This window comes from Nicotiana sylvestris, chromosome 8 (assembly GCF_000393655.2).
Source record: "Nicotiana sylvestris chromosome 8, ASM39365v2, whole genome shotgun sequence".
Taxonomy (NCBI): domain Eukaryota; kingdom Viridiplantae; phylum Streptophyta; class Magnoliopsida; order Solanales; family Solanaceae; genus Nicotiana; species Nicotiana sylvestris.
This window is the reverse complement of record NC_091064.1, coordinates 32,636,425-32,656,759: the sequence shown is the minus strand read 5'-3', so window position 1 is coordinate 32,656,759 and position 20,335 is coordinate 32,636,425.

Genomic DNA, 20,335 nt, shown 5'->3' with positions numbered 1-20,335 from the left:
CCTTATGTTTTATTCTTGTTATCTCATGACGGGTTTTCTGGCTCATTTACTCATGATAACATGATAAGAAAGATATGTTACGTTGGTACTCGGTTGAGTAAGGCACCAGGTGCTCGTCGCGGCCCTTCGGTTTGGGTCGTGACAGAGGATACCTTGGCTTGAAAGTCGTTACTTGTAAATTTTGTACTGCTTCATCGAGGGCTTACAATTTCGGAGATCCTGACCCTGAGGTCATGCGTTTATTGAGATTTAGCCGCCAGTCCCCGAGTATTCGGGGCACTTTCGGCCTTGGAGATATTTTGTGATTTTCATGTTGCCTTATTGAGGTCTTATGAGCTTGGAGTCCTGACCCGGAGGTCGTTCATGTGTTGAGTTGTTGACACCAGTCCCCAAGTGTTCGGGATGCTTTCGGCGGAGAAGTCATTTTTGCGGAGGTGCTGAGCTTCTTTTGGAGTGTGAGATGCTTTGATAAAAGATATTCTTTAATTATTTGGTACAAGTGTACATGTTTTCGTTATTGAGGGTCCGGCTATACGGACACGGTTCGTTTGACCGTTTGCCCTGGTACATCATTTTCCTATTGGGACCCCATTTGGTGTTTCTTAGCTTTTCCAAGTGTTTGACCTTCCGGGGGATGCCCCTAGTGTTCGGGGTCGATTGTAAAAGAAGCCTTGAACACTTGTTGGATCTTCCTTATGTAGCATATAAATGTTGCCTCGTTAAAACCTTTGCCGGTAAAACCCTTTTTCGGGATAAAAACTCGGTCGAAGGAAAAGAATGCAACGGATGCTTTAAAACATTAAAGTCTTCGAGCTGGGTTAGTGCTTTGACTGCTTCGGTCGGGCGCCTGCATAAGTGTTAGTATGAAATATGAAATGAAAAAGGGGGATGGTTATACCTTAGTGTGGGATGTGTCAGCGATGTTTCGAGGACCGATATGTCCTAGTTACTCGAGATGAGGACGTGGTACGGTCCTTTACTTTGTGTAATCCGACTTAATTGAAGGTGTAGTTTGATTACCCTTCGGATCTTTTGCGGGTGGAGGTATTGGTGCCAGGGCCACGCCGTGCACCGCGAACATTTCCCTTGCCGCATGTTTTTCCCCGTAGACGGTTTTAATCTCGTCCTTTGTCGGGAATTTCATCATTTGGTGTAGAGTGGACGGTACTGCTCTCATGCAGTGTATCCACGGCCGTCCGAACAAGACGTTGTACCTCATGTCTCCTTCGATGACATGGAATTTGGCATTTTGGGTTGTGCTGGCCACGGTGACTGGGAGGGTGATTTCTCCTTTCGTTGTTTCACTTTCCATATTGAATCCGTTGAGGAATTGAGTGGTGGGCACGATTTGGTCAAGCAGTCCGAGCTGCTCTATCACCCTCGACCTGATAATGTTGGCCGAGCTACCCGGATCCACGAGTACACATTTTATTTGAAAAGAATTTACAAGGAAAAAGATTACCAGTGCGTCATTGTGAGGTTGAAACAAGGTCTCGGTGTCCTCTTCGCTGGATGTGAGGGAATCCTTGGGTATATACCCCCGTGTTTGCTTTTCTCTGGTGATGGATATTTTTGTCCTTCTTATCACGAGTTCCTGCGGGACATCGACGCCTCCCAAGATCATGTGGATGACATGTTGTGGCTCATTTGTTTTGTTCTTCTTGTCTGCCTCTCTTTCTCGGAACTGATTTTTGGCTCGGTCGCTGAGGAATTCCCGGAGGTGACCTTTGTTAAGTAGTCGAGCTACCTCTTCTCGGAGTTGGTGGCAATCCTCGGTCCTGTGGCCGTGGTTGTTGTGAAACTCGCACGCTAAGTTATGATCCTTTTGTGAAGGATCTGAATGTACAGGCTTGGGCCACCTGGCATCTCTGATTTTGCTGATGGCGAACACGATACCCATATATCGACGTTGAAATTGTATTCTGATAAGTGAGGTTCCCCCGTTGGCCCTGCGTTCCTATCGAATCTGGCTTTGTTGATGAGTCCCCGGGGATCCTGTCCTCAGTCTATCCTTCAATCATTGCGAGTTGTGTTGCGCCTCGGGGCGTTCCTTCTGTCTTCGGTGTACGGTTGATATCTTTCTTTGTTTGGCTTTGGCTCCTTCTCCAAGAGCTTGCTTGGATATACTGAGCCTGAGGGGGTTCCCAGCTGGTCATCCTCGACCCTGATATTTGACTGGTGTCGGTTGTCGACGTTCGACCAGGTCATGGCGGAATATTCGACCAGATTCTCTTTCAGCTGTTGCGAAGCCACCGAGCTTCGTTCATTCAGGCCTTGAGTGAAGGCTTGTACCACCCAGTCGTCAGAGACTGGCAGTAGTTCCATTCGTTCCGTTTGGAAGCGAGACACGAACTCTCGCAGCATTTCGTTCTCCCTCTGCATGATTTTGAACATGTCAGATTTCCTTGTTGCTACTTTAATGGCACCGACATGTGCCTTTATGAAAGAGTCTGCCAGCATGGCAAATGAGTCTATGGAGTTGGGAGCTAGGTTGTGATACCACATCATATCCTCCTTCGAGAGTGTTTCCCCAAACTTCTTTAGTAAGACGGACACGATCTCATCGTCCTTTATATTGTTACCCTTCACTGTGCAAGTGTAGGCAGTAATGTGTTCATTGGGGTCTGAGGTCCCATTGTACTTTGGGAGTTCTGGCATTCTAAACTTCTTTGGAATAGGTTTCGGGGGCGCTTCCTCGGGGAACGGCCTTTGTATGAACTTCTTTGAATCCACACCTTTCAGGACCGGGGGTGCGCCCGGAATTTGGTCGACCCTGGAGTTGTAGGTTTCAACCTTTTTGTCGTTGGCTTCTATCATTTTCTCTCCCGATTCGATCCTTTTGGTGAGGTTCTCGAGCATTTTCACAATGACGAGATTAGTTATCGACCCGTTATTGCTCGATCTCTCCGGTGCATGTTCGGCTGGGGGAGCTGTCCCCGGTGCTATCGTGCTGGGAGTTTTCTGGTGACTTTGCAGCTGAGCAATAGCTAGCTGTTGTGCCTGCAACATTTCAAAAATAACACAAAGTCTAACCTCACGCTTTTCCCTGGTCGGGGTTTTCTGAGCTTCTTGTGGATCTCCCTGACGCATGCTCCTATCGGTATGCAAGTTATATCGACCAGTTGGGCGTAGCGTGAGACCGCGTCCACGGGGATTGGTTCTGGCGCGTTCCCAGGGTTTTGTGATGGCACACCAATACTTGGAACATCCACACCATTTTCTCCGTGGTCCTCAAGATTGTTGTTTTCACCTTCATTCACCGAGTTACATATTTTGACCTGAAATCGAAGATCTTGGACAAGAAAAAGCGTGAAAGATAACTTGCATTGTGTAGCTAAACCAGCAAGAAAATAATAACTATTATTTTTGTAACACCTCGCACATTTGGATTAGGTATGAATGAGTTAAAGGAATAGAAAGGGTATATTTTGAACATGAGAAGTCCCATCGGGATGATTATGGGTGAAATTAGTTGTTTCAAAAACAAGATGGAAAGTGAGGTGCATAAGATTTGACACAATCGACTAAGTTTGAAGAATGTCTGTCTTCCATCAGGTTTTAGTGCAAATATGTAAGGAATTGGGAAAAACGTAAAGCATGAAAGTTGTAGGCCTTTAAACTAGCTTTCCAACGATATATTGTAGAGCCCAAACGGAGTAATGTGCAAAACGTTATGCCCGTTTTACAGAATGGTGTGTAACCACCACGGTCCTGCCGCGTTTTTACCGCGACCGCGGTGGTGAGGCAGTGTCCCAGCAATTTACCGCGGTCGGGACCGTGGTCACGCCAACTGGGATGCGGTGGGTGACTTGGGAAGTCATTTTTTTATCCCTATTTCGTCCCCCACATCTCCAAAACATAAAAACTTGCTCTAGAAAGGAAGGCTCTCAAAAACCTAACTCCTTAAGGGTCCCTCCACCACCCAAGGTAAGTTTTAATGGTGATTCTAAGTTAATTTCAATTTTCTAACATCTTATTAACATGGGTAAACCCTCCATATCATTAGATATTCGATTGGGACATCGTTGTTGAGAGAAGAAACCCTAGAACTCGAATAGAAGATTGAACATCAAAAAGGTAATATCTTCACCCTATAATTGATTATATCATTGAATTAATGATTATAGAATCTAGTTCATGATATATGAGTTGATGGGTTTGATAAAAAAGCATGAACGGTTATAGGTTTGGGTTATTGATTATTGATTGTTGGTTAGGGGTGTTGTTTTCCTTATGCGTGATAAAGAATGATGTTGATTATAACCATTTGAGACTTTAGAATTTATCTAGAAGAAAGAGAATGGGTTATTGGGTGTAGAAATACCAGTAATAAGGACTATGAAGCTTTATGCCACCAAGTATTTGAAAGAATGCCTAAGTAATCAAAACATGAGTATTATTGCTAATATGGAATCCCTTTGACTTGTATTGATATAGATTAAAGTTGAAAGAGTTGGCGAATGTTGTATTACACTCAAGACCAGGAAGTTAAGGTATGTGAGGCCAACTCTATATATTTGGGAATTTTAATGATTCTCCCTACATTACGTTTCTTTTACGACGTTACTAATTGCCTCAGAAATATAATTTAGCCTAGTCCCTTGAATAGTTGTAGAACTTCTATTCTTTACCTTCATAACTCATTCATGACTTTTATTATGAACGTTGTGATCTCAGTGCGTATTCAATATAGACTTGGGTTTGATGCCCCCGAGTCTTAGTGTAGATTACTTAGTATGCCATAAACAGTTGAAGTTTCAGTGTTCATAATCAGTTCAAGAATACATGTCTCAGTCTAGTCCTATTCATTATTCCAGTATTATGTAACTCAGTGTGATCCAGTATTCCAGTATCATGTAACTCAGTGTGATTCAGTATTTCACTATCATATATTGCAGTATGATTCTTAGTTTCTGATTTTAAATCCCGGAATGTTGAACACTTGTATTTGGGCCTGAGGCCGCAATTTATGTTTTATGCATTTTGGACCGGAGGTCGCAGTTATGTATACGTATACTTGGGCCCGAGGCCACAGTTTGTGCACACATATATATATTGGGCCTGAGGCCGCAGTTTAATATTCAGATAAACAGGTTTTTCATCATTCAGAAGAGGGAGTATTCATATCCTTACTTCCTTTTAGTTCAATTATTAGTTACCGTTCAGTTATCATTTATCATAACAGTTACCAGTTATCAGTTCAGTTATCAGTTATCAGTTATCATTTTAGTTTCAGTTTTAATAGTTATTATTTCAGTTATCAATTATAAATTCTCAGTTATCAACTTAGTTTTAGTTTCAGCATTTATAATTCTTTCTTTTAGTTGCTTTACATACCAGTACAATTCAAATGTACTGACGTCCCTTTTTCCCGGGTCCTGTATCTCACAATGCAGGTAATGATTTATAGGTTGATGATTCTGAGCGCTAGGATTCTCGTACCAGCTATTTGGTGATCCCTAGTTCTTTCAGGCATTATCATTACTATAGTCTTCAGTATTTTCAAACAGTTAGTATTTACAGTACTTCATTAGAGGCTTCATAAACTAGAGTAACAGTTAGACAGAGTCACAGGGTTCTCACATTAAGCTATGTTGGCTACAAATATATTTCAGAAATGTAATAGTATTTTCGCACTTTTATTTATATCATTCAGACTTTCAGTATATCAGCATGTGTTAGTTTATCTTCCGCATTCAGTATGTTATGATATCACATGTTGATTCAGCCAGCCAGTTGGTTCGCTCGGTCACATGTAGTCAGGCACCGAGTGCCATGTTACGTCTAGGCCCAGGTTCGGGGCGTGACAAAGCTTGGTATCAGAGCACTAGGTTCAAGAGTCCTAGGGAGTCTATAAAGCCATGTCCAGTGGAGTTTCCTTTATATGCGTGTGCCTGCCACTCATATAAACGGTTAACTACCAAGACATCCAGGATTGTCTCGCTTCTTTCTACTCTAGATCGTGCCATAAAGCTTATAGCAAAAGGTAACCTTCTCTTCCTATCGAATTCCAAACATATTGGATCCCCAAGCAACGCGCAGGAGAAACGTAAGGTCCTAGAGAGGATAATTGCCCATTGGGGTATAATCATGAAGTACAGGTTGGTAAATATGAGACTTTAGAGGATGTTAAAAGTGGGATGGAATGGATAGTTTTAGAGATTAGAGCATAACCTTATCAGAAAATACAAAAGCAGTTATCATATCTTATGGTTATCAGTTTACCTCAGTTACCAGTTATATGGTCTTTCAGTTAGCAAGTTTATGGTTATTCAGTACACCAGTATTTAGTTATATATTTACCAAATATCTAATTTTCAGTGTATCAAAATTCTAGGTGACTTGTGAGTATGCAGTGATGCAAATGGGTTCTCAAAGAAAATGTAAGTAACAGTGATTATAGAGAAACCTTTGCATATTTTAGGTCTGGATTAAGACTCAAGACTCATCGAACGGTACATGAAGTGATTTATCTGATGATAGTATACTCTGAAGGACAAGTTTGTGTATGGTAGTGTATTCATATGTGTTTTACCTCATTAAACAATCTCATTTCTAATTCTTGGAAATGGAGCCATAAGTTAGATGATGATAGTTCAGATGTCAGACCCTAACATTGGTCACTATAGTGTTGGACAGAAAAGAGCCTAAGGGTAAAATACCTAGGAGTCAGAAACATTTGTTATTACCAAAGATGTAATTTCTTACAACTCATGCAAATGAATAGAAGATATGATGTATGCAATGAGGACCAAGAGCAGCCAATAGTGAATTTTAGGGAACGATTTTAAGTTGTTTAGATTTATTTAAATCAGAATTAGAAAGTACCATATTAGTGAATTGCTATAAGAAGCAGTTATTATTTGAGATAAAGCATATGACAATTCCCTTTAAGTTATGTGACTAAGTGTTTACCCCGAATGTTTATAATCTGATATGATTTTGAAGTGTATAGAAAGTTTGGGGTTAGATATTCTAATTTTGTTTAAGACAAATGAAATTCGCCTAGGTGTGATCCATGTACATAGTTCAAAAAGAATGATAGTGTGCGGCAAAAGAATATAATCAGATGATGGGGGAAGTTAGGAGTAACCTTATGCTTCACTTTAGTTATTCAAAGCAGGAGAAGAAAATATGATGCTAGCAGGCGGTTAGTGAAAGGATAGTAAGTAATTTTGAGTAGATACAGTGAATTAGCAATTTTAGCAGAGATAGTAGAGGTAAGATTTGATCCATTTAGCCAGGTTATCTCTAGTGAGTGGATGGCTATTTGAAATACTGAATGCATGTGTTAGAACTCAAAGAGTTTAAGTTAAACCCGAAGTACAGTGGCAGTGGAAAAAAATCAGCTAGCAGTGAGAGAGCAAACTATAGAAGAATACCCTTTAAGAGTTATCGAAAAGGGGTTTCCCCAAGATTAGCAGTGTGGTTAGAGTTAAATTATTACGATTATGTATGATAGTTATGAAGACATAAGCTTTTCGTTTATGTAAATAATTTAGTTTTTCCTAGTAAGAAAGATTTCTCAGAGGTAAGTTGGGAGATGAGTCGTCATTAACGTAAAGTGCAAAGAGTTGCAGAAGATAAAGAAAGTTGTTAGAATACCAAAAAAAGGAAGGATCTGCAAGTACAAGACATTTGGTGTAAGGGGTGATGTGAAAACCATCAGTAAGTCCAGATGGAGAATTGAAACTCGAATAGTTAGCATGGGATATGAAAAAGAAAATCAGTTCGGTAATGAGGGAAAATTGTATAATTACCACATGGATTATGTCTAGCATGTGTAAGAAACACAAAGTGAGCAGAATAATCACCGAGCTTAGTTATTAATGATAAAGTGATCACAAAAAAGCTATATAAAAATCATGCTCAGTTATATGTCACGAGGGTAGTGCTATCGCATGAGACTAATCTTCGGAGTATAGACTTAGCTCACAACAATTCTATAAGTGTTTTTAGGAAGTGCTTAAGAAGATAATCTAGTGTGGGAAGTATAACTCATAATCGAGGTAGATAAGACAACTCTGGTGAAAGAAGTTCACCGCTTAGCCTAGCTAGGAGTTCAATTTGTGTACTCCAAAGATAGTAGAGTTATTGTCTAGAATATGACTTGTCCCCACCTTAGTAGGCGAAGTGAAGGAGAAATAGTTGATGATCCCTACTTGTTGTAGCTGAAAGAGGGGATTCACAGGCATAAAATGATAGATTTGGAATAAGGGGGAGATGATAGTGCTTTGAGGTACCACGACAGATTGTGTGTTCCAGACACAGATGGACTTAAAGAGGGAAGATCATGCTAAAAGCCCAGAATTTTAGGTATTCTATTTACTCAGGTACCACAAAGATGTATCATGATCTTAAGGAGGTTTATTGGTGGAACGAGATGAAAAAGAATATAGCAGACTTCGTGGCTAAGTGTCCAAATTGTCTGCAGGTGAAAGTCGAACACTAGAGACCTGGCAGTTTAAGACAGAATATAGAAATTCCTGTTTGGAAATGGGAAATGATAAACATGGACTTCATAACAGGTCTACCTCGCTTGTTCCGGAAGCATGATTCGATTTGGGTGATTGTAGACCGACTTACCAAGTCAGCTCACTTCTTGCTAATGAAGACTACAGATTCGGCTAAGGATTATGCCAAGTTGTATATCAAAGAAATTGTCCGATTGCATGGGACTCATTTGTCCACTATCTCAGATCGTGGTGCTCAGTTCATAGCAAACTTTAGGAAATCCTTTCAGAAGGGATTGGGCACAAAGGTGAACCTCAGCACCGCTTTTTATCCTCAGACAGATGGCTAGGTGGAGCGCACCATTCAGACTCTTGAGGATATGTTGAGACTATGTGTTATTGATTTTAAAGGTAATTGGGATGATCATCTACCTCTCATTGAGTTTTCTTATAATAACAGCTGTCACTCTAGTAACAATATGGCACCGTACGAAGCTCTGTATGGGCGAAGGTGTAGATCACCAATTGGTTGGTTTGAAGTCGGAGAAGCGGAGTTGATGGGACCAAATTTGGTCTATCAGACTATAGAGAAAGTTAAGTTGATTCAAGAGCATTTGAAGAAGGCTCAGGCCACCACAAGTCCTATTCGAATGTACGACATAGAGACCTAGAGTTTCAAGTTGATGATTGATTGTTTCTGAAAGTTTTGTCTGCGAAAGGCGTTATGAGATTTGAAAAGAAAATGAAGCATAGTCCCTGCTATGGTGGGCCATATAGAATCTTGTGAAGGATCGGTCAATTAGCTTATGAGTTGGAGTTACCACCAGAGTTAGCGGTGGTACAACCAGTATTTCACGTGTCATGTTATAACATTCAAGTTTCCAGCACTCAAATACTCATGTCAGTTCAGTACTCAGATACTCATGCCAGTTCAGTACTCAGATACTCATGTCAATTCAGTACTCAGACACTCATGTCAGTTCAATACTCAGATACTTATGTCAGTTCAGTACTCAAATACTCATGTCGGCTAAATACTCAGCTAGTCATGTTAGTCCAATACTTAGACATTCATGCTAGCTTAGTACTCTGATATGATGTTAGTTCAATACTCGAATATTCGTGCCAGTTTAATATTCATATATCCATGTTAGTTCAGTATTTACGTATCCATGGCAGACCAATATTCAGTCAATGTGGTGGTCATTCAGTTCACTATCTCAAAAGTTTAGTAGTCATGTATTCATTCATTTTAGTATGCAAGTGTTTATGAAAGTTCATATTTCCACCAGACCCGTTTAAGGTCCGGAGTTAGCAGAAATTACAGTCTAGACAATCATTCGAGGACGAATGATCCCAAGGGGGAGATAATGTAACACCTCGCACATATGGATTAGTTATGAATGAGTTAAAGGAGTAGAAATGGTATATTTTGAACATGTGAAGTCCCATCGGGATGATTATAGGTGAAATTAGTTGTTTCAAAATGAAGATGGAAAGTGAGGTACATAAGATTTGATAAAATCGACTAAATTTGCAGAAGGTCTATCTTCCAACAGGGTTTAGTTCAAATGTTTAAGGAATTTGGAAAAACTCAAAGCATGACAGTTGTAGGCTTTGAAATAGCTTTCCAACGATATATTGTGGTGCCCAAACGGATCTCTATGCAAAAGGTTATGCCCATTTTACAGAATAGTATGTAACCATCGCGGTCCTGCCGTATTTTTACCATGACCGTGGTGGTAAGAGAGTGTCCCAGAGATTTACCACAGTCGAGACTGCGGTCGTGCCAACTGGGACGCGGTGGATGACTTGGGAAGTCATTTTGTTATCCCTATTTCGTCCCCCACGGCCCTAAAACATAAAAACTTGCTCTAGAAAGGAAGGCTCTCAAAATCCTAACTCCTTAAGGGTCCCTCTACCACCCAAGGTAAGTTTTAATGGTGATTCTAAGTTAATTTCAATTTTCCAACATCTTATTAACATGGGTAAACCCTCCATATCATTAGATATTCGATTGGGACATCATTTTTGAGAGAAGAAACTCTAAAACTCGAATTCAAGAAGATTGAACGTCAAAAATGTAATATCTTCACCCTCTAATTGATTCTATCATTGAATTAATGATTATAGAATCTAGTTCATGAGATATGTTTTGATGGGTTTGATAAAAAAACATGAACGGTTATAGGTTTGGGTTATTGATTGCTGATTGTTGGTTAAGGGTATTGTTTGCCTTATGGGTGATAAAGAATGATGTTGATTATAACCATTTGAGACTTTAGAATTTATCTAGAAGCAAGAGAATGGGTTATTGGGTGTAGAAATACCATTAATAAGGACTATTAAGCTTTATGCCACCAAGTGTTTGAGAGAACGCCTAAGTAACCAAAACATGAGTATTATTGCTAATATGGAATCCCTTTGACTTATACTGATATAGATTAAAGTTGAAAGGGTTGGCAAATATTGTATTACACTCAAGACCAGGAAGTTAAGGTATGTGAGGCCAACTCTATATATTTGGGAATTTTAATGATTCTCCCTACATTACGTTTCTTTTACGACGTTACTAATTGCCTTAGAAATATAATTTAGCCTAGTCCCTTGAATAGTTGTAGAACTTCTATTCTTTACCTTCATAACTCATTCATGACTTTTATTTTGAACATTGTGAGCTCAGTGCGTATTCAATATAGACTTGGGTTTGATGCCCCCGAGTCTTAGTGTAGATTACTCAGTATGCCATAAACAGTTGAAGTTTCAGTGTTCATAATCAGTTCAAGAATACATGTCTCAGTCTAGTCCTATTCATTATTCCAGTATTATGTAACTCGGTGTAATCCAGTATTCCAGTATCATGTAACTCAGTGTGATTCAGTATTTCACTATCATATATTGCAGTATGATTTTTAGTTCCTGATTTTAAATCCCTGAATGTTGAACACTTATATTTGGGCCTGAAGCCGCAGTTTATACTTTATGCATCATTGTGCCTGAGGCCGTAGTTTATGCTTTATGCATTTTGGACCTGAGGTCGCAGTTATGTATACGTATACTTGGGCCCGAGGCCACAATATGTGCAAATATATATATTGGGCTTAAGGCCGCAATTTAATATTCAGATAAACAGGTTGTTCATCATTCAGAAGAGGGAGTATTCATATCATTACTTCCTTTCAGTTCAATTATTAGTTACCGTTGAGTTATCAGTTATCATAACAGTTACCAGTTATCAGTTCAGTTATCAGTTATCATTTCAGTTTCTGTTTCAATAGTTATTATTTCAGTTATCAATTATAAATTCTCAGTTATCAACTTAGTTTCAGTTTCACCATTTATAATTCTTTCTTTCAGTTGCTTTACATACCAGTACAATTCAAATGTATTGATGTCCCTATTGCCCGGGGCCTGCATCTCACAATGCAGGTAATGATTTACAGGTTGATGATTCCTAGCGCTAGGATTCTCGTACCAGCTATTTGGTGATCCTCAGTTCTTTCGTGGCATTATCATTACTATAGTCTTCAGTAATAGTAAGTGCTTACAGTACTTCATTAGAGGCTTCATAGACTAGAGTAACAGTTAGACAGAGTCACAGGGTTCTCACATTAAGCTATGTTGGCTACAAATATATTTCAGAAATGTAATAGTATTTCCGCACTTTAATTTATATCATTCAGACTTTCAGTATATCAGCATGTGTTAGTTTATCTTCCGCATTCAGTATGTTATGATATCACATGTTGATTCAGCCAGCCAGTTGGTTCGCTCGGTCACATGTAGTCAGGCACCGAGTGTCGTGTTACGTCTCGGCCTAGGTTCGAGGCGTGACAATTTTTAGCCCCACGGTTGGCGCCAAACTGTTTACCGTGAAAATGGTAATAACAATTAAATTTGTTTATGGGACTCTAAAAATACGCGATCCATTTTTATGCTAGTTTGTTAAGTAGTTGATGTTATGTATGTGAGACTTAGAAACGAAATGAAAGTTAAGGATGGAGCAATAATCGAACCGTTAGGCCAGTTATCGGGGCCCCGAGCTTGTCGATTTGGGGCCTCGAGGTCGATTCCAGAGCTCGACCGTGAGCTATCGAAGGCAGTCGAAATATAGCTAACAGTTATAATAAAATCAAAGAAGGATCTTTATGGCCAATGATAAGCAATAAATTATGAATAAATATGAAGATAATAAATGAAGCAATAATATCTAAAGAATGTGTTAGAGAGCAAATGGAATGTTCTTGTATATTTCATGTGAAGTGACTGAAGCAACCGCCTTACAAAGTGACAAGGATCCCCTTTATATAGGAGGGGAATTTCATCATAGTACAACAAGCATTAATTACAAAGGTACGGAGATGTGACAACTAGATGACACCCTGATTCGGATCTTAGATTAGTCCACTAGGTTCTGTCGGTCCTAGCCGTGCGCCTAGGAAGCTTCCCATTTCTACCATTACCGAGGTCGTCGTTATCCTGAGTTCAAATATCGATGACCCTCGAGGGAGGGTACTCGATCCGTGGTCCTGAGCCTTCGAGGTGATCTTCCGAGATGCCTTAACAACGAGAAATTGGCCCTTCTGATTTCGCCGTATATATATTTCAATATATCTCGTTGTATTTCCATGTATTTCATTGTATTCATTGTCTTTTTTTCATTGTAATTTCAATGTATCTCGTTTTATTCCATATATTTCATTGTATTCACTGTCTTTTTGTATTTCATGAATGTATTCATATATTTTTTAAATTAATATAATTTTTATATTCAGATGTATATATGTATTCAAATTGCTCTGTTTTTGTTGTATTTATCTGGAAAAATATTCAACATATTTTCTCTGAAGATTGTTATGTTTTTGGGGTATTTTTCCGTTGAGAATCTTTTTTATAACTGGAAATACAAATTTTGTGTGTTATAATTGAGTTTGTTGAGTTATATTAGGAGTCTATTATGTTAATTGAATCACTTTCAATTTGAAAATAGTTGAATAGACCATGAATTGTGCTATTTACATTACTGTATTCACAAATACATATCGTGGATGCAGTCGAATATAATAATCTATCTAGCTGTAATCCCCTGTTTCTCGCCGTGAATACTATCGAATACAAAAATGTATCTAGCTGTAATCTCATATTTCACGCCTAGAAATGCTACTGTATTCATCAATACAGTAGCTTAAATACATCGAATACACTCTAAAACCCTGAAAACATAGCTATAGGAAGTAACATAGTAAATGGTAGACAACTAGCTAATAACCACTAAACAATACTGGTTTATGAAAATTATCATATAAATATGTTTGCTCCGTTCAGCTCACTTTGGTTGGCCCAACAAAAACAAATCCCACTTTATATCCATTAAGCCCAAACTATTTACCGTTTCATACTTCAGCCCAAAGAATTTATTTTTCCTACATATATGGCCTAAACTATTTACCTTCCTATCCAACTCCCTTTCCCTTTTTAGTTTCTCTAAACAAGCAGAGTCCCACACCCCAAATGTTCTTTTTTTCCTTTCAAAAAACACCCATAGCTTAGTTTTGTTAGTCGATGATTGAAATCTAGTACATACCCATGCATTTACCCAATTTCTTTTTTTAGAATTCTGTATATAAATTTTAAAAGACAAGTTTTCATATTATTTTACATGTGTTTCACTCCAAAATTCTCTTTCTATATTAGTATATTCTTTTTTGTGTATTTATTTGTATTTCTGAACCCATGTGTTATTATGGTTATATATAAGCTTCCCATATCTGAATTTTGTGTGTATTTAAATATTCATCATTGTTGGGCTTGAAATACTTGAATTTAAAATTTTTATTTTGAAGATTTCTTGTTTGATTCAAAGTGGATTTTATTAAATATTGCTTATAATACCTTTTGAAAGTTCATACTGAAATATGATCTTATTTGAGCTGATTTGAGGTGATTGAGATTGCATTTTTCAGCTGAAAATCGAAGAAGAACACAATTATACAATAGTATACTACTACGGTATACAATATACTGTAGTAGTACATAGCTATTATGCAACGGTATAATGTAATAACCGAAGAAGAACACAGTTACCCAACAGTATATTGATATGGTATACAATATACTGTAGGAGTATATAGCTATACTGCAACAATATATTGTTATAGTATACAATATACAATAATGGTATATTATAATAATATGCAATATGCTACAATAATATGATGTAATAGTATACAATATACCTTAATAGTAACTCCGACTGATATTTGTTGAATCATCTAGGTGATATTGTGTAAAGCTAAAGACATAGTTATAGTAACATTATACTGCTATAATATACAATATAATAAAACAGTATGCCGTAATAAATAAGTCATTTTTTAAGTTTTTTTTTAAATTTTTTCAACTAGAACCTTGCAAATATTTTCTTAAATGAATTTTTGATGGAGTTCCATGAAATAATATTCATTGTATTATACCTATTTGTGTAAGAAGACATAAAATGGTAATATACATATTTGGTATATTTATATGCAGTTTTGGTATACTATTGTGACAAGTATTTTATAATAATATTAAATACTAATATGCCATTTTATTATACTAATATACCATCTTATAATAATGATATATAATTTTAGATCCTATGTGCTAGAAATATTTACAGTAATACATATATTTAAAAAAAATTAAAGATAAATAAGATATACTATATAGGTTATTTATTTATAATGATATGGAGAAAAAGAAAAATATGAAACAAAGAAGGGAAAAGAAATATTCTATCAGTTTTTTTTAATTATATAACAAAGGGAAAAAAAAAGGATCAAATGAGTGTTGATCATCAATAAGCATTCTATGGTTCATGGAATAGGTAGATCGGGTAAATACTTTAATGTGATTCTTATATTCCTATGCCATATAGTAAACTATATTACCCTTCATGTTTAACTTTTAATATAATTGCATTTTATATACCTAATTACCATTTATGTACATTTTAGGGGTTTTTATGGTATTAATTTGTCTTCTAATTTAAATCTATTGTATATTCCCACTCCCCCCAAGTTTTCTCTCCAAATCACAACCCCTCATCCACGTATCAAACCACACCCCACGATTTCCTCTTCAATCACCCACTATTTCCTCTTCTAAAACCAGCGAAAATCTGTAACCCCTCCACCATTGACAACCATTAAAAAGCTTTGAAGCTTTGAATTTGAATTTGGATTTTCAAAAGACATTGTTTGTTTGGATTGGATGTTGTTGCAAAGAATTGAGAATTCTCTCTACGTCTCTTTATATCTCTCAATCCCAAATTTCAGTAATATATAGCAAAGGAAAAGAGAGCAGCAATTCCACCATTGACAGCCATTAAAAAGCTTTGAAGCTTTGAATTTAAATTTAGGTTTTCAAAAATCATTATTTGTTAGGATTGGGTGTTGTTGCAAATAATTGGGAATATGGTTTGGAGTTTATATCTCAATTTTGAGGGGTTTTGGTGAAGATTAGACTTGGTTTTGGCTGAATATCATATTGAAACTCGAAGACATGACATACATTATATTACAGAAATTATAGAAAAATTGTAGAAAAATTATATTTTGTTGTTTATTTATTTTTATTTTATTCATTTAACTATTGTATGAAAGTTGACCAATATTGTATAAAAATTGTATTTAAGTGTGATGACCCAAAAGGTCATCACTTGTTTTAAAAATAAATTCTGCATTTCGGGGCGTTAAAAACCTCTTTCTATCTCATCTCGATTTGCATGTGCAATCCGAGCGCGTAGCTGCAAAGCCATTATGTGAAAATCTGTGAAAAATGAAGAATTTTTACTTTAAAATGAATTAAGTTGACTTCGGTCAATATTTTGGGTAAACAAACCCGGACCTGTAATTTGACGGTCCCGGAGGGTCCGTAGAAAAATATCGGACTTGAGCGTATGCCCGGAATCGAATTCCGAGGTCCCATCTCGATTTGCATGCGCAATCTGAGCGCGTAGCTGCAAAGCCATTATGTGAAAATCTGTGAAAAATGATGAATTTTTACTTTAAAATGAATTAAGTTGACTTCGGTCAATATTTTGGGTAAACAGACCCGGACCTGTAATTTGACGGTCCCGGAGGGTCCGTAGAAAAATATCGGACTTGAGCGTATGCCCGGAATCGAATTCCGAGGTCCCAACCCCGAGAAATGATTTTTTAAAGAATATTGTTTTCTGGAATATTTATGAGTTTTTGAAAGAGAAATGTGTTTAAAGTTTGATGGTATCGGGCTCGTATTTTGGTTTTGGAGCCCGGTACAGGTCTTATATGTGATTTAAGATAAGTCTGTGAAATTTGGTAAGAAACAGACTTGAAATGATGTGAATCAGATCGTATTTGAGAAAATTGGAAAATTTGAAGTTTTTAAGAAATTTCATGATTTTAATGTTAAATTCATAGTTGTTGATGTTATTTTAGTGATTTGAATGCTCGAGCGAATCCGTATGATGTTTTTAGGTTGGTATGCATGTTTGGTTTGGAGTCCCGAGGGTTCGTGTGAGTTTTGGATAGGCCACAGGGTGGATTTTGGACTTGAGAAATTGCAGGCTTCAGCGAAGCCTGGCTCGCAAATGCGAAGGTTGAGTCACAAATACGAAACAGCCTAGGCCAGCCCTTCCTCGCAAATGCGAGATCTTCTTTCGCAAATGCGATACACCCCTTTTGGGCTTGATATCGCAAATGCGATCGTTTGTTAGCTTCGCAAATGCGAACTTAGCAGAAGTCTGGGTTCGCAAGTCGCAATTGCGACATCTGCAACCTGAAATTTTATAACTTAGCCGAAAATCTTTCATTTTTCACACTCTTTCAAAACCAAAACACTCTTGGGCGATTTTTCAAAGACAACTCTTCTTCCAAATCGATTGTAAGTCAATTTTAACTTGTTTTCTTAAATCACTAACATCTTTTCACATGATTTCAACTCAAAATCAATGATTTTCACGGGGAAAATTGGGTGTTTTGGGTAGAACCTAGGTTTTTCAAAAATTGGGGATTTGGACCTCGATTTAGGGTCCAATTTCAAACAAATTGTATATTTGAGTTCGTGGGGGAGTAGATAATCGGATTTTGGTTCGAACCTCGGGTTTTGACCATGTGGGCCCGGGGGCGATTTTTGATGTTTTGGGTAAAACTTTAGAAAACTCATTTTCATGCATTATTATTGATTCATTTAGCATTTATTGACCTAATTAAGTAACTTGTGGCTAGATACGAGCGAATCGGTGGTGGAATCAAGAGGTAAAGCGATAGTAGAGACTTGAATTGTGTTCGTGGCATCGAGGTAAGTGTTTGGTCTAACCTTAGCTTGAGGGATTAGGAGTCGTGTCTTATTTGCTACGTGTTAATTGTGGAGTACGACGTATACGCATGGTGACGAATATCTATACGTTGGTGTCAAGCATGCCCCTGAGTCTTGTATTGTAATTATTATGACTCCATTGTGGTTTATTGCGCTCCACATGTTATTATCATTATTGTTCCCTTGCCGGGATGTTATTATCACTATTGTTCCCTTGCCGGGATATTATTATGATTATTGTTCCCTTGCCGAGATATTATTGTCATATTATTATTCCCTTGCCGGGATGTTTATTTGATATTATTGATCCCTTGCCGAGACTTTTTTTTATTGGTGTTGACAAAAGAAATGGGAGCGGGTTGCACGCCTGCAATGGTAATATGTGAAATAGGAGCGAGTTGTACGCCTGCAATGGTAATACATGAAATGGGAGCGGGTTGCACGCCTGCAACGAGATATATGAAATGGTATCGGGTTGCACGCCTGCAACGAGATATGTGAAATGGGATCGGGTTGCATGCCTGCAACGAGATACATGAAATGGGATTGGGTTGCATGCTTGCAACAAGATGTGAAATGAAAGTGAATTCTGTATTTGTTTTCCTTATCCTTATTAGTAATTGGATTTTGGTTTCCTTATATTCCTTTTAATATTCTGTTTTTATCTGTTATTCCCTGAAGCATGTTTTCCCCCTCCCATCTTTAACTGTAATTATCTGCTTTTATTTTTTCGTTGTATATGATTTAACTGCACAGGTTTATTTGGTAGTCTGGTCTTAGCCTCGTCACTACTTCGCCGAGGTTAGGCTAGGCTAGGCACTTAGTAGCACATGGGGTCGGTTGTGCTAATACTACACTCTGCATTCTTTTGTGCAGATCCCAGTGTAGTAGGCTTCGAACCGCAGTGAGGTTGCTTCCATCAGTCCAGCAGGCGGCCCGAGGTAGTCCTGCAGGCGTCCGTGGGCCTTGGCGTCGCCTCCTATATTTCCTTTATCCTGTTTCCTTTGCTTATTTCAGAAACAGTGTATCTTTTATCTTTCAGACTTTGTATGTAGTATTCTTAGACCATCTGTAAAACTGTGACACCGAATTCTGGGTAGAGTTGTATTTAGACTTCCGCAGTTTGTATTAAGATAAATTATCAAATTTTGTTTTCCGCTTTATTATTTCCACTATATGCATGATATCTACTCATCACTGATAATGGTTTAAAACTGGAAAAGGTGAAGTAATTAGAATAATTTGGCTTGCCTAGCTTTCACCAGTAGGCGCCATCACGACTCCCGAGGGTGGAAAATCCGGGTTGTGACAAGTTAGTATCAGAGCTCTAGATTACACAGGTCTCACAGTTCACAGACAAGCTTAGTAGAGTCTGAGGGATCGGTACGAAAACATCTGTATTTATCCCCCAGAGGCTACATAGTTAGGAAAAACTTCACATTTATTCCCTGTCGTGCGGCTTGGTTTCTCAATGCTAATTGAATTATGGCGAGAACACGATCTTCCTCATCCACTGACCAGCAGCCCGAGACCCCAGCAGCAGCTCCAACAAAGGGCCGAGGGTGAGGCCGTGCTAGAGGCCGAGGTAGGGGCAGAGCTCAGCCTAGAGCAGCAACACCAGCAGCGGAGCCTCAGGTTGATTTTGATGATGAGGTTCCGGCCCTGGCAGTTCCGGTAGGCCCAGCTAAGGTCCTACAGGGGTTTACTGCTACCCCCGTACTCCAGGATGCTCTGGTCCATCTAGTGGGCCTTATAGAGAGTGTCACCATGGCAAGCTTGTTTTCTGTAGCACCAGCCGTCTCTCAGGCTGGAGGAGGAGCCCAAACTCCTGCTACTCGCACTCTGGAGCATGTAGCTCCCCAGTTCCAGACTCCAGCAGTTCAGCCAGTTGGAGCAGTTCAGCCGGGCGTGTTATCTCAGACCGGTGATGGAGTAGCTATGTCTGCCGATGCTTTGTGGAGGTTGGAAAGGTTCACCAAGCTCTTTACTACTACTTTCAGCGGTGCATCTTCTAAGGATCCTCAGGATTATTTAGACAACTGTCATGAGGTTCTCAGGAACATGGGGATAGTAGAGACCAATGGGGTCGATTTTGCTACTTTTCGCTTGTCTTGATCCGCCAAGACTTGGTGGAGATATTGTTGCTTGGCTAGACCAGCCGGATCACCAGCTTTGACTTGGGAGCAGTTCACTCAGCTATTTCTGGAGAAATTTCTCCCTATTACTTAGAGAGAGGCCTATCGGAGGCAGTTTGAGCGTGTCCAGCAGGGTTCTATGACTGTTACTCAGTATGAGACAAGATTCATCGACTTGGCTCATCATGATCTTATCATACTTCACACCGAGAGCGAGAGGGTGGGGAGGTTCATTGAGGGACTTATTCAGCCGATTCGACTTCAGATGGCCAAGGAGACTGGGAGTGACATTTCTTTCCAGGAGGCGGCCAATATGTCCAGGAGAGCTAAGATGGTTCTATCGCAGGGAGGTGGTCAGGGGTCTGACAAGAGGCCTCGTCATTTAGGCCGATTTAGTGGTACCTC